This window comes from Theobroma cacao, chromosome 7, assembly GCF_000208745.1.
Source record: "Theobroma cacao cultivar B97-61/B2 chromosome 7, Criollo_cocoa_genome_V2, whole genome shotgun sequence".
In the NCBI taxonomy this organism is placed as follows: domain Eukaryota; kingdom Viridiplantae; phylum Streptophyta; class Magnoliopsida; order Malvales; family Malvaceae; genus Theobroma; species Theobroma cacao.
The window spans coordinates 12,615,157-12,631,856 of NC_030856.1; positions in this window are offsets into that span (position 1 = coordinate 12,615,157).

Genomic DNA, 16,700 nt, shown 5'->3' on the forward strand with positions numbered 1-16,700 from the left:
TATATATATATATATATATATATATATATATATATATATATATATATGAGTTAATACATATACATTTACATACAACTTTATATAACTTTATAATTAAGTTAATATATATATGTATGTATATGTTTACATACCTTACAGTATGCATACAACTTTATGTATATGAGTTAATATATATGTTTACATACATGTATATGAGTTAATATATATATGTTTACATATAACTTTATAATTAAGTTAATATATATATATGTATGCATTATTCAAAAAAAATCTATATATATATAACCCATTGTATTAATATGTATGTATTTGAGATATTAAAATTAACATATATATATTAATTTATTTTATATGTAATCTTCTAGTAAATTTCATTTTTATGATTATAGTTATTAGTTTTATTAGTTATATATTATCATACTTGTTATAAATTTATATTGATAATTAATTATACAAATATTGTAATATATATCAAAGTATAACATATAATTTGGAAATAAAATATATGTATATAATTAATTTTGTAAGATAACATTAAGTTTTATACTGAGTAATATTAAAAAAATAACTTTATTAATAAAAAATAAAATATTCACATTTGTGCCATTGTGAAGACTTGAACCTCTGACCACATGTTAAATGAAATAGACTTTAACCAATTCTACCACCTGCCTACAGTGTTTTAACTCACAATCAGATCTATCCCATGTCCGTTGCTTAGTTAAGCTTAAAGCCGAAAACGACGCCCTTTCATATGTTGAGAGGGATTTTGGTGAGTAACAAAATGGCGGCGTTTTGTAACCTCCAAACCCTAAGTATAAAATGTTTATTTTCTCCTCTCTCCCTCATTTCCCTTTTCCATTTTCTCTCTCTACCGTCCGACTCTCTCACCTCTGTCTAAAAGCCGGTTCTTTTCCTGTCGTCTCCCGTGCCTCCGATAGTCCCTGATTTATTCTTCTTTTTTCTTTTCCTCCCCTCTGTCTTGGTCGACTTTCTCCCTCATCGACGACAGCTCTCTCGTTCGGTGCTCTCACCTTTGTCTAAAAGCTAGTCAGTCTTTTTTCGACGCTCTCCCATGTCACCGACGTCTTTACCAACCGGAACAAAACTAGCCACATATGGGGTATGCAGAGAACTAAAGGTGAGTAACTCTTTTGGATACCTTAAAAGATTTTCTTAGTCAACAACCACAATTGACTTTCACTGAAAATTTCATAATCGTAGTATAGGTTGCAAAGGGTGGTTAGCAATTGCCTACCTTTATATGAATATTTAGCAATAATTTTTTAAGTTTAGTTTATAATATAAATAAATGATTTCTAATATTTAGAATTATGGGTAATTTTGGCCAGTAAACACTACAATTATAGTTAAAATCTTAAATAATAATAATAATAATAATTAATTCAAGAAAGAAATATTCTCAGGTAAATTAATCAAAAAAATTAATATAAAATTATGTTGAATCCGTATAAGATAAAACTTGAACATATTAAGACTATGCCACCAAAAGTCTTCTGTTATTTAAGCAAAAGATTTATAATGGCATGCTGGTAAATAGGTATGAATAAATTTCTAATGGCTTTTAAAAAAAGATTAGTGTTTTTCTTATCAATCTGACCAAATTTTATAAATATTAAAATCCTGCCAAATAACCTGGTGACAAGGACAATACCAATGGTTGTGGCACAGAGCAACAACTTTAGCCACCATCACTTTCTGTTTTAGAGTTTATCCTCTAGTCCTGGTGTGTCTCGCATGCGGGTGTCTATGAAACATCATGGACAAATAGTATGAAAGAATATCTATTTCCTTCGATTTGACAAATCCCATCGATTCCAAACAACCATTAACAAGAGACAAAACTCTCTTGGCACCACCATCACTCACCTCTCTTTTTAGTCTTCATTTATCCTCCACTAATAATTTTTTAAGTTTAGTTTATAATATAAATAAATGTGTATTTTTAATCTTTGTTTCGATGGTTCAGCAAAGATATCGCTGATCCTATTAATGAAAATTAACATGGTTTAATTGATGATTACAACATGGCTGAGGTGAAATGACAAACAAATATTAGGTTGGGACTCTTCGAGGAATCAAGGGGGAAGTAGTAGCCTGTGCGATTCAAGTAGGATGTCAAAGCTAGGAGTAATATCGTTAATGAGAAATGCACTTGTCATATATATTTAAATATGTTAGTTTTAAAATTATTATAGTTTTGATTATGACAAAATGATGAAATTTGCTTGAATATTATTTAAGTAATCTTTTTGACAAATTCTTGAAATGATTTAACTCTCATACATTTATTCTTACATACACACAAGCTTGACTCTTGAAGTTATTGAACTATATCTATAAGCTTGTATGACTTAAGTATATGAGTGCTTATGATTCCTATTCATTAAAGTTTGATTTAAAGATTAAAAGAAAATCTAGATGCACTCATTAAGGGGGAGTTTTAAATATCTTTTTTAATGATGGCAAAAAAAAAAAAAAGAGAAAAAGGAAAAGTAAGTTAAATTGAGTGTGATAGGTCTTCATGTTTAATTTATGTGTGTGATGCTTAGTTAGCATTTTATTGAATATTATGTGCTAGTTATTATGGATATTTAATATATCTTGCTTAGCTACTGTGGGCATTGTATATCTTGTTTAGCTGTCATGGATATGATAAATAGTTTATTGCAAATCTTTAAAGAAAACTAAGAGCATATATTAAGAGGGAAAAATCCCTTAACTGCACATAGAAACAAAGTTAACATAGATNAAGGAAAAGTAAGTTAAATTGAGTGTGATAGGTTTCCATGTTTAATTTATGTGTGTGATGCTTAGTTAGGATTTTATTGAATATTATGTGCTAGTTATTATGGATATTCAATATATCTTGCTTAGCTACTGTGGGCATTGTATATCTTGTTTAGCTGTCATGGATATGATAAATAGTTTATTGCAAATCTTTAAAGAAAACTAGATGCATTGACTAAGGGGGAGCAACTCATTATGCATAAAGATTTGAAGCATTTATATTGAACATAGACATTGCACTTTTAATCTAGGAGTGTTTTGTCATCATCAAAAATAAGAGAAAGAGAATGTTGACTCTATATGTTTTTGATTATAGCAAAATATTCCCATTTATTTGTGTCTAATGCCTTTACTTGAGTGTGTAAGAAAATTAATATATGAAATTAATAAATCAATCTTTCAAAGTGTATATCAAAAGAAAAAAGGAGATAAAAATAATATGACATGACTATTTAACAAAGAGGAAGCTTATTGGTGAAATAAGGAAGAACGTTGGTTGACCAAGTTTCAAGTTGGAGAAATGGCGGGTTGAAGAGTTTGAGAAACAAAACCAACTTAGTCGACCAAGTCAGTTGACTAAGTGGTCTCTGCCAAGATATACATACCAAAAACAGAATCAACTTAGTCGACCAAGTCAGTCGACTAAAAGCTCTCTGTTTGTAATTTGAACCAGAGCACTACAAGGCAGATTAACAGCTAGAACTCATCCTCAACCGTTTCCAACGGCCATAAACTGTCAAACTGCCATCAGAGTTGCATCTCCAAGTATAAACAGGTCTTCAAACAATTAGAAACAAGTTTTTGGAAGTTTTGAAGAGATTTGAGTCATTAAGAGCTGAAAAACTAGAGAATTTTCTCTTCACCTCACTGCACTTAAACGCCCATCCTTTATACTTGTATTCTGCACTCAACCTTATACCATTTAGATCAACTTGTGATCATAGGTACTTTCTTTTACTTTTTTTCTTGTATTCTTATAGTGAGGGAGTCACTCTAAGTGTTTGTTTCAAGCTAGGATTGCTTGAATGTGTTAAGGTTCTAACTTAGCCTTGAAAAGTTAGTTGTTGGGTTTTGGTTGATCTCGTGAAAAACCATTGTTGTAGATTGTGGTTGAGCCTTTGAAAAATCACTTTGGGTTTTGGTTGAGCCCGTGAAAAACCATCGTTGTAGGTTGTGGTTAAGCCTTTGAAAAACCACTTTGGGTTTTGGTTGAGCTTGTGAAAAACCATTGTTGTAGGTTGTGGTTGAGCCTTTGAAAAACCACTTTGGGTTTTGGTTAATTTCGGTAAAAACCATTGTGAAAGGTTTTGGCTGAGCCTGGTAAAAGCCATTGTAAAGCTTGGTGAAAGCTTGTGAATTTCACCGTTCTTAGTAGATTGATTGGAAAATCCTTGGTTGAACAATCAAGGTAGTGGATGTAGGCCTTAGACCGAACTACTTTAAATTCTGTTGTCATCTTTACTCTGTTTTTGTTTCATTTTCTTTCCTCTATTTGTCTCGCCCTTATCTAGACTTTGAGACAATATTTGAAAGAGCCAAATTGTGCTATTCACCCCCCTCTAGCACATATTATTGGGACCAACAAGTGGTATCAGAGGTAGTTCCCTATTTTTAAGGTCTAACACTCTTTAGGAGGATCCAAATGGCTCTCAAAAAATCCATAGTTGTTGAGGGACAATCAACAAATAGACCACCTCTGTTTGATGGCTCTAACTATCTTTATTGGAGCACTAAGATGTCAATTTACATTAGAGCTATAGATGATGAGATTTGGGATCTCATAATCGATGGTCCTTTCATTCCTTCAACACTAAATGTTGTAACCAATAAGCTAATTCATAAGCCAAGGTCCAAGTGGACAGAAGCTGAAATAAGGAGAGTACAAACCAACTCTAAAGCCATGCATACTCTCATTTATGCACTTAATTATAGAGAATATGATAAAGTGTTCATGTGTAAAAGTGCTAAGGAAATTTGGTAAAAATTAGAAGAGTTATATGGAGAAACGAATATGGAAAAGGAATTGGAAGACAACTCTTGCGAGGATCAATGCTCAACAAGCAACATGGCAAATGGAGACAAGGAATCAAGTGAAGATGAATCCTCAAATTGAATTGAATTATGCTTCATGGCTCTTGAAGAGTTAAAGGTAACTTCTTCATCATGTGAACTTAATTCATGTGCTTTCTGTCACGACCCGGTACTCCCCTCGAGCCCGTGACAACCGTCTCGGTGTCCTGGTAGACACTTATTGCTCGAAATGTCAACCCGAAACCCCGCAAGGCTTTACTATCAGTTTCTCTATTCCCTTGTGAGCAACCATTGTCAAATATCGTATTCTAAAAGATTTTAAGCTGTTCCCAACTTTAAACAAATAAAATATTAATTTTTCGTCTCACAAGGGTATTTTGGTCATTTTTCTCAAAAATTTTAAAACTGGCTAAAACGTAATATACAAGTACAAAACACACAATTCATATTCAAAATGAGTTTAAAAGTCTAAAATCTTCATTTAAAACGAAATTATGGTTATTTGAATATAATAAGAAAATAAAAGAAATATTAAGTAAAATATTCTATTTTCTTATAAAACAATATTTATAGAGTTATACGTGAATAATTTTTATAACGTAAAAGCTAAATAAATTTATACATACTTAAATACAGTAAGCCAAAATATTTAATTTAATTTACAATAACAAGAGTGCCCCCGAATAAACAAAAGTAAAGAGGACTGTGAACCTACGGTTTGGAAAATGCAGATCCCACTGTAGTCCTCGATGAGATCAGCTATCTACAGTCTATACTGAACCTGAAATGGGTGGAAAGGAGGGTGGTGAGATTATAAAATCCCAATGAGTAAACAAACATCATCATAAACATCTAGAGTTGAGTACATGGAGACAATAAAGTAAATCATCATAAACTGGGTTATAGCATTAGAACACATTTTGTTCAAAACACGTAAAGAGGCTTATGAATCTCATAAAAATCTAGGCTTGTGCCATAAATCCATTCTCGGGGACACCTTGGCCGAGGCATCCTACCGAGACCGCCAAGGCTATTAAAATTCACATTTCACATAAATCATGTTTTTGTTTTGAAAACATAGCCGTTCCTTGGCGTTGGCTGAGTTCCCCCTCACGTGGTGGTTTAGCGTGAAGTGAACCCTAAACTTTACCCCAGGAGATACCCTACGCGCCTCTCCGTTCGAGGTAAGAATATAATGGGGTTTACCGTGCCCCTCTAAAAGGCTGGTCCACAGAAACCCCCTACTGCAGTGATTAATTAATATATAATCCACCATATAATAAAACTCAATAACATGATATGGCAATTTTGTAATTCGTAGTTTTTCAAGGTAACCAAACAATTCGCATTTCAATACAATTGCCAACTAGCCAATCATGCTCGATTTATCATAAGCCAGTTAATTTAAACAATCAAATTGCCACAATTAACAGTCTCCGTGTACTCTATTTTTCAAAATCACTATTAATTTCAAAACAATTTATAATTTAATTTCATTGAAACTCATTTATTCATAAAACATGAAAATTTATCTTTTTAAATTCCTTTTTCCATAGAATTCATGAAAGCATCTAAAAACCACCCTAGATAATTAAAATGACAGTAAGTTTACTCACAATGTCTAGAATGCAGACTTTCGAAGCACTCTGTCTACTGGTCCTCGGATGCAATTTCCTTGCCTTTATCGGAGGACTCACCACCTTGACACAGTACAAAATCGAGAGTTTCACCAAGTTGGTACTAAATCAAAATTAAACTAATTTAGACTACCAATGCATGATATGGAATGCAAAAATGCACTGGTAACTATCTAAACCCGGTATTGGCCTAATTCGTCTTATCACCCGATTAAATTCCTAACGGGTCCGTTTAAACTCCAATTTAATTCTTTTCAGTTTCTATACCTCAATTGCACCCAAATTAACTTAATGTCCCTCAGTGTGGTGCAAATTATCAGTCCCAACAGCAAATTACGAAAATACCCCTAGTGGGTAAAAATTCGTATTTTTGCTCCGAAAATTCCCATTATTTTTCTAGGCTCATAATTCATTATTCCTTAACCAATTCTCCTAGAATAAAATCAAACTCATCCTCACTCACTACATGGTAAATTCAGCCATTAATGGTTGGGGGAGAAAATAAATTCTTTTCTTGTTGTTTTGTTTCTAAATATGCTAAACTAACTAAAAACACTAACATAAATTAAAATCAAATAAATCCAACAACTTTCTCTCTCCTAACCCATTTTTTCAGAATTGAATTCATCATGAAAACATGTAATTTAATCATGGAAAATAAAGAGAAATGCTTGGGAATAAGAAAACTCAAGCTTAATAAAAAAAACTCACCTTTTTCACTTAATTTCCTTGAAAATTCACACTTTTTCTTTGATTTTCTCTCTCTAGGGTTTTGTTTTTGTTTTCTCTCTCTTCTTGCTGGTTTGGCCGGCCATGGGGTGGAAGATGGGCTGATTTTGTGCCTTTTAAAAAGGAAAATAATAAATTAATAAAGGCATGACACATGGCATCATGTCATTGGCCCGTTTTTAAAATTTTAAAAATTTAAACATTTTATCTCCACCACATGTTTAGTCAAGGGTCAAAGATGAAGAAAAGGAAGACCATGTGCTGGAAAAAATATCCTGGTGGTGGAAAATTACAATTTTGCCCCTGAGGTGGCAAAATTACCATTTTACCCCTATACTCCAAATTATACCGAAATTAAAATTTTTCACTTCTAAACCTCAAATCATACTTCAATAAGTCAAATTATACTCTAATAAGTCAAATGGGGTCAAAAAAATCTTTTCTAAAATTCCCATTTTGTCCCCAGGTGGCAAATGACCATTTTGCCCCTAGTTAGTGAAAATTCCGATTTGACTCCAAATTGATCCTCAAACTCCAAATTACCATTTTAAGTCATCCATGAACTGTGAAACTCTTAATCTCACCTTAAAATTCCTATTTGATCTAGTTCGAGGATTAAATAAACTTTGTTGTACCTCTAGGTACAATACCGACTTTTGTAAATTTTTCGGGACTCTCCTAGCATGCAATCATGCTATCATCACATGTATGTCATGAATAGTATTTTATAAGGTCGGGCTTTACAGCACTACCCCCCTTAAAATAAAATTTTGACCTCAAAATTTCACTTACCTGATTCGAATAAAAGATGTGGATATTGGTTTCTCATCTGGCTCTCGACTTCCCACGTCATCTCCTCCATTCGAGCATTCTTCCACAATACTTTCACCATTGGAATGCTCTTGTTCCTTAGCACTCGATCCTTTCGATCTAGAATACGTACAGGCTGCACCTCGAACTTCAAATCCTCATGCAACTCAATGGGAGGTGTCTCTAAAATGTGAGAGGGATCGGGAACATACTTTTTCAACATCGAGACATGGAAGACATTATGAATTCGATCTAACTCTGGGGGTAATTCAAGTCTGTAAGCCACTGGCCCAATCCTTTCAATGATACGAAAAGGTCCAATGTATCTTGGATTGAGCTTTCCCCTCTTCGCGAATCGAATCACACCTTTCATCATCCAATAAATACCACAAATTATCACAATAGTATAATCAAATAAGATTTAATACTTGGAAATTTCAAATTATTACCTTTCCAAGGAGAAACCTTAAGAAAAACTTTATCGTCGACTTCAAACTCCAAATCTTTCCTTCGTTTATCCGAATAATTCTTCTGCCTATCTTGAGCTGTCTTTAATCGCTCTCGGATAACTTTGACCTTATCGTTTGTCAAATCAATCAATTCCACATTCACCAATTTCCTCTCACCTACTTCATCCCAACAGAGCGGAGTTCGGCATTTCCTTCCATACAAAGCCTCGTATGGTGCCATCCCAATACTAGACTGAAAACTGTTATTATAAGCAAACTCCACCAATGGCAAGTGTCTGTCCCAACTCCCGATAAAGTCAATGACACAAGCCCGTAACATATCCTCTAATGTCTGAATAGTTCTCTCAGATTGACCATCTGTCTGTGGATGAAAGGCAGTACTAAATCTCAATTTAGTTCCAAGAGCTTCCTGAAATTTCGGCCAAAATCGAGAAGTAAATCGAGGGTCTCGATCTGACACAATAGAAACTGGGACTCCGTGTAATCTCACAATCTCATCTATATAAAGTCTTGCCAGCCTCTCAATAGAATACGTGCTATGGATAGCCAAGAAATGGGCGGACTTAGTCAATCTATCCACAATCACCCAAATAGCATCCTTCCCACTTTGTGTCCGCGGCAAACCCAATACAAAGTCCATAGTCACATGTTCCCACTTCCATTCAGGAATCGGTAAAGGTTGAAGAGTACCTGACGGTTTTTGATGCTCCGCCTTGATCTGTTGGCATGTGAGACATTTCGCTACAAACTCTGCTATGTCTCGTTTCATACCCGGCCACCAATAACTTTCTTTAATAGTCCGATACATCTTGGTGCTTCCGGGATGTAAAGCGTAGGCGGAAGAATGAGCTTCCTCCAAAATAGCTCGTCTCAATTGATCATCCTTAGGAACACAAATTCGGTCTCTAAGCATGAAAGTACCATCATCGCTGAGTCTAAACTCACTAGCTTCTCCATCTTGCAGCTTTTGAACTTCCTGTTTCAACCAATCATCAGATTTCTGCAATTCTCTTATCTGATTCAACAATGAAGGTCTCACGACGAAACTAGCAAGTAGGGTTCCATCCTCACCATTATTCAACTGGATCCCTAGAGATTTCATCTCAAGTAACATCGGAAAATAAGAACTTTGAAGTGTTGCTAACGACGATGAGGATTTACGACTTAAGGCATCCGCTACAACATTTGCTTTTCCCGGATGATAATCAATCACTAAGTCATAATCCTTAATCAACTCCAACCATCGTCTCTGTCTCAAGTTAAGCTCTTTCTGGGTGAGCAAATACTTCAAACTTTTATGATCAGAAAAAATCCGACAACGCTCACCATATAAATAATGTCTCCAAATCTTCAATGCGAATACTACTGCTGCTAACTCCAAGTCATGAGTAGGGTAATTCGTCTCGTGCTTCTTCAACTGTCGGGAAGCATAAGCTATTACTTTCTCGTCCTGCATCAACACACACCCTAATCCCAACTTAGATGCATCGCTATATACCACAAATTCTTTTCCACTAACAGGAAGTGTTAAAACGGGAGCGGAGGTTAACCGGTTCTTTAGCTCCTGAAATCGATTCTCACAAACATCATCCCACTCATACTTAACTCCTTTACGAGTTAAACGAGTCAGAGGAGCTGCTATCAAAGAAAATCCCTGAACAAATCTCCGGTAATAACCGGCTAAGCCAAGGAAACTACGAATCTCAGTTACCGTTCTCGGTTGCTCCCATTGCAAGATTGCCTCAATCTTCTTGGGATCGACATAAATTCCAGCTCCGGACACCACATGTCCCAAGAAAACCACTTCCTTCAACCAGAATTCACATTTAGAGAACTTGGCATAGAGTTGTCTCTCGCGCAAAGTTTGCAACACAATGCGCAAATGGGCAGCATGTTCATCATCATTCTTCGAATAAACCAGGATGTCATCGATGAATACTATCACAAACTTATCCAAGTATGGATGGAACACCCTGTTCATAAGATCCATAAAAACTGCCGGGGCATTAGTCAAACCAAACGGCATCACCAGAAACTCATAATGCCCATAACGCGTCCTGAAAGCAGTCTTAGGTACATCCTGCTCCTTAATCCTCAACTGATAGTACCCAGATCTCAAATCAATCTTAGAGAATACCATAGCACCTCGTAATTGATCAAAAAGATCATCTATCCGGGGTAAAGGGTATTTATTCTTGATGGTCACTCGGTTCAGCTGACGGTAATCGATACACAATCGAAGAGTGCCATCCTTTTTCTTTACAAATAGGACTGGTGCTCCCCAAGGAGAAATGCTAGGGCGAATGAAACCTTTATCCACCAAATCTTGCAACTGGACTTTCAGTTCCTTCAACTCTGCTGGAGCCATTCTATATGGAGGAATAGAAATAGGTGCGGTACCCGAAAGTAAATCAATAGGGAACTCAAGCTCTCGATTAGGAGGTAGTCCCGGTAAATCATCAGGAAATACATCAGGAAACTCACTTACTATTGGGACATCCTCTAACTTAGGTTCCCCCTTTGAAGTATCGATCACGTATGCCAAATAAGTCGGATACCCTTTTTGCACTAATTTTGAAGCTTTGATGGCCGAGATTACACAAGATGGTAACACTTGACGTTCCCCTACAAACACAATCTCTACTCCCTCCGAATTTCGAAGAACAACTTCTTTTTGAAAATAATCCACGTTCGCCCGATGTGTAGTTAACCAGTCCATACCCAATATTAAATCAAAATCCAAGATCTCTAGAGGAATTAAGTCATCCCTAAATTCTTCCTCACCTACCCTTACCCCACAGTCTCTATAACAAGTATTTCTAATCAACTATTCTCCTAGAGGGGTATGCACTACAATTTCTCCCTCTAATGGTGACAGGTTTCTATCAGCAATTGATGCAAATGTCGTACTCACATAAGATCTATCTGAGCCAAAATCTATCAAAACATAAGCATCTTTATCAAATAAAGACATAGTACCTGTCACTGCTCCAGGTCGGACCCGTGCCTCATCTTCTGTTACAGCAAAAACTCTTGTCACAGTACGAGTCTGTGGTCTCGAAGGTGGATGTGACGGGGTATTACTCTCCACACCAGACCGTATGGCTACTCCCTGTCTCGGTGGTAACCTAGAAGAATCTTTCCTCTGCATATCAGTGCGAGCTGGTGGAGATGATGCAGCTATAGTGGCTCGTCCTAACTGTGGGCAATTACTCCTAATATGACCCGTCTGTCCACATTGAAAACATCTTGTTGGCTCTCTACATAGCCCACTATGATAATTCCCACAATTTCTGCATCTGTCAGAACCTCCGAAACTCTGCCTAGAACTAGTCATAGCAGATCTGCTAAACCTCGAAGGTCTCTACTGTGATGGTGGAAATGGAGGTCGATGAGATGTCACGGAAACAGAAGTAGTGCTCCCTGAAGTCGCTGAGTCCTTGCCTCTTTTTACTGGCTGACTAGAAGACATACCAGGATTCTTTCTTTTTGCAAACTCAGTCCGAATCCTCCTATTCTCAATCGTGAGCTTCTCAACCTGTAAAGCCATCTGTACCACCTCCTTATGTGGCTCCCTACCAGTCACTGTCATTCGCTCTCTAATCTCATTACGGAGCCCTTCCTCGAAATAGCTGGCCTGATCCTACTCAGATTTCACCAGATCCGGCACATATAACATCAACTCGTTAAAACGAGTCTCGTACTCCTCTACAGTTAGATTTTCCTGTTTCAAACTAAAAAATTCTCTCTTCTTTTCTTTTCGATGGAAATAAGTGAAATACTAACCATCGAATTCCTTGAGAAAATCGGACCATGTCTGAGAAGTAGCGGAACGGGACTTCACCGAATTCCACCAAGTACGAGCCTTCTTCTCTAATAATCTCGTAGCCACCATCAACTTCATGTCGTCGTCTAATCCCATATCAGAGAGAGTCTCTGAAACTTGATTAATCCAGTCATTTGCCATAGTGGCATCCAACTCACCTGTGAAAGATACACAACCCAATTGCCTAGCCTCCTTCAGCTTCTTGGAAATGGATACATCCTGTACTGGTGGTGGAACTAAAGGAGTAGCTGGAGGCACTACAGGTGGAACTTGACCAGTCTAAGCTTGACCAGCCATTGCGGCAAAGAAAGCTGCCAATGCTTGTGCTACCTCAGAAGGCATGGCGGGAATACCCGTAGGTGGCTGAAGAGATGGAGGATGTGGAGGACTATCGGCCTGCTCAGCAGCAAGTGTTGCCCGAATGGTAGATGCAGCTGATTCCTCCTCTACTGTATCTGGCTGATGACGTTGGGAACGACCTCTTCCCCTCCCAACTGATCTAGTGAGAGGTGGGCGTCCGCGTCGAGGAGGCATTGTAATCTATAAACAAATACGAGCAAGTTTAGGTAACCTTAGGCTCTATATGCAGATGCATGCATTCTATTCAACTTAACCTAACTTAACTTAATCCGGGGCCACACTGATATTGTAAAATTTTTAAAACAACTTTAAAACTAAAAACTTTGATCTTTAAAACCAAAAGCTCTGATACCAATCGAATTGTCACGACCCGGTACTCCCCTCGAGCCCGTGACAACCGTCGCGGTGTCCCGGTAGACACTTATTGCTCGGAATGTCAACCCGAAACCCCGCAAGGCTTTACTATCAGTTTCTTTATTCCTTTGTGAGCAACCATTGTCAAATATCGTGTTCTAAAAGATTTTAAGCTGTTTCAAACTTTAAACAAATAAAATATTAATTTTTCGTTTCACAGGGGTATTTTGGTCATTTTTCTCAAAAATTTCGAAATTGGCTAAAACGTAATATGCAAGTACAAAACACATAATTCATATTCAAAATGAGTTTAAAAGTCTAAAATCTTCATTTAAAACAAAATTATGGTTATTTGAATATAATAAGAAAATAAAAGAAATATTAAGTAAAATATTCTATTTTCTTATAAAACAATATTTATAGAGTTATACGTGAATAATTTTTATAACGTAAAAGCTAAATAAATTTATACATACTTAAATACAGTAAGCCAAAATATTTAATTTAATTTACAATAACAAGAGTGCCCCCGAATAAACAAAAGTAAAGAGGACTGTGAACCTACGGTTTGGAAAATGCAGATCCCACTGTAGTCCTCGATGAGATCAGCTATCTACAGTCTATACTGAACCTGAAATGGGTGGAAAGGAGGGTGGTGAGATTATAAAATCCCAATGAGTAAACAAACATCATCATAAACATCTAGAGTTGAGTACATGGAGACAATAAAGTAAATCATCATAAACTGGGTTATAGCATTAGAACACATTTTGTTCAAAACACGTAAAGAGGCTTATGAATCTCATAAAAATCTAGGCTTGTGCCATAAATCCATTCTCGGGGACACCTTGGCCGAGGCATCCTACCGAGACCGCCAAGGCTATTAAAATTCACATTTCACATAAATCATGTTTTTGTTTTGAAAACATAGCCGTTCCTTGGCGTTGGCTGAGTTCCCCCTCACGTGGTGGTTTAGCGTGAAGTGAACCCTAAACTTTACCCCAGGAGATACCCTACGCGCCTCTCCGTTCGAGGTAAGAATATAATGGGGTTTACCGTGCCCCTCTAAAAGGCTGGTCCACAGAAACCCCCTACTGCAGTGATTAATTAATATATAATCCACCATATAATAAAACTCAATAACATGATATGGCAATTTTGTAATTCGTAGTTTTTCAAGGTAACCAAACAATTCGCATTTCAATACAATTGCCAACTAGCCAATCATGCTCGATTTATCATAAGCCAGTTAATTTAAACAATCAAATTGCCACAATTAACAGTCTCCGTGTACTCTATTTTTCAAAATCACTATTAATTTCAAAACAATTTATAATTTAATTTCATTGAAACTCATTTATTCATAAAACATGAAAATTTATCTTTTTAAATTCCTTTTTCCATAGAATTCATGAAAGCATCTAAAAACCACCCTAGATAATTAAAATGACAGTAAGTTTACTCACAATGTCTAGAATGCAGACTTTCGAAGCACTCTGTCTACTGGTCCTCGGATGCAATTTCCTTGCCTTTATCGGAGGACTCACCACCTTGACACAGTACAAAATCGAGAGTTTCACCAAGTTGGTACTAAATCAAAATTAAACTAATTTAGACTACCAATGCATGATATGGAATGCAAAAATGCACTGGTAACTATCTAAACCCGGTATTGGCCTAATTCGTCTTATCACCCGATTAAATTCCTAACGGGTCCGTTTAAACTCCAATTTAATTCTTTTCAGTTTCTATACCTCAATTGCACCCAAATTAACTTAATGTCCCTCAGTGTGGTGCAAATTATCAGTCCCAACAGCAAATTACGAAAATACCCCTAGTGGGTAAAAATTCGTATTTTTGCTCCGAAAATTCCCATTATTTTTCTAGGCTCATAATTCATTATTCCTTAACCAATTCTCCTAGAATAAAATCAAACTCATCCTCACTCACTACATGGTAAATTCAGCCATTAATGGTTGGGGGAGAAAATAAATTCTTTTCTTGTTGTTTTGTTTCTAAATATGCTAAACTAACTAAAAACACTAACATAAATTAAAATCAAATAAATCCAACAACTTTCTCTCTCCTAACCCATTTTTTCAGAATTGAATTCATCATGAAAACATGTAATTTAATCATGGAAAATAAAGAGAAATGCTTGGGAATAAGAAAACTCAAGCTTAATAGAAAAAACTCACCTTTTTCACTTAATTTCCTTGAAAATTCACACTTTTTCTTTGATTTTCTCTCTCTAGGGTTTTGTTTTTGTTTTCTCTCTCTTCTTGCTGGTTTGGCCGGCCATGGGGTGGAAGATGGGCTGATTTTGTGCCTTTTAAAAAGGAAAATAATAAATTAATAAAGGCATGACACATGGCATCATGTCATTGGCCCGTTTTTAAAATTTTAAAAATTTAAACATTTTATCTCCACCACATGTTTAGTCAAGGGTCAAAGATGAAGACAAAGGAAGACCATGTGCTGGAAAAAATATCCTGGTGGTGGAAAATTACAATTTTGCCCCTGAGGTGGCAAAATTACCATTTTACCCCTATACTCCAAATTATACCGAAATTAAAATTTTTCACTTCTAAACCTCAAATCATACTTCAATAAGTCAAATTATACTCTAATAAGTCAAATGGGGTCAAAAAAATCTTTTCTAAAATTCCCATTTTGTCCCCAGGTGGCAAATGACCATTTTGCCCCTAGTTAGTGAAAATTCCGATTTGACTCCAAATTGATCCTCAAACTCCAAATTACCATTTTAAGTCATCCATGAACTGTGAAACTCTTAATCTCACCTTAAAATTCCTATATGATCTAGTTCGAGGATTAAATAAACTTTGTTGTACCTCTAGGTACAATACTGACTTTTGTAAATTTTTCGGGACTTTCCTAGCATGCAATCATGCTATCATCACATGTATGTCATGAATAGTATTTTATAAGGTCGGGCTTTACACTTTCAATGAATTACATGATGCTTTTGAGGATTTAGCTTTTGAGTTTGAGAAAATGAATATAAAGAACAAGAAAATCATTTTCACACTCGATGTTGAAAATGAATTTTTGATGAAAACAAAAATTGATTTGGAAAAAGAAAATGAAAATTTAGAAAAGGATTTTAAAGCTTACCAAGTGCAAATTGATTTTTTGGAAAAAGGAAATTTTGATGTGAAAATAAAATTTGAAGATTTATTAAATGAGAAAGTGGAAGAAAGATCAAACTTGTGCTTGATGGCCAGAGATGATGAATCCGAGGTGTTTTCTACTTCTTGTGATATTTCAATTGATGAGCTGCAAGATGAATATGAATGTCTCTATGATGAGTTTGAAAAGCTTGCATCAAAATATAAAACTTTGAAAAGAAAAGCTGCATCTCTTGAAAATGATTTGGAAAAGATAAGACATGATTCAACTCTGTTTTTAAGCAAAGAAATTTTTTGTAAATTGAATTAGAACATTCAAAAACAGATTTTGAAAATCTACAATTGGAGTTGAAAAACAGAATAGATGCTTTACAAGCTGCAGTTGCTGAAAATACTGCTCTTAAGAATTTAAGAAAAGAATCATCAAGAAATAGCACAAATTTCATAAGAAATGCTAATGATTTCTCCCCTAGATGCTTTGTATGTGATAGAACTGGACATTTATCCTATGATTGCTTTAGGA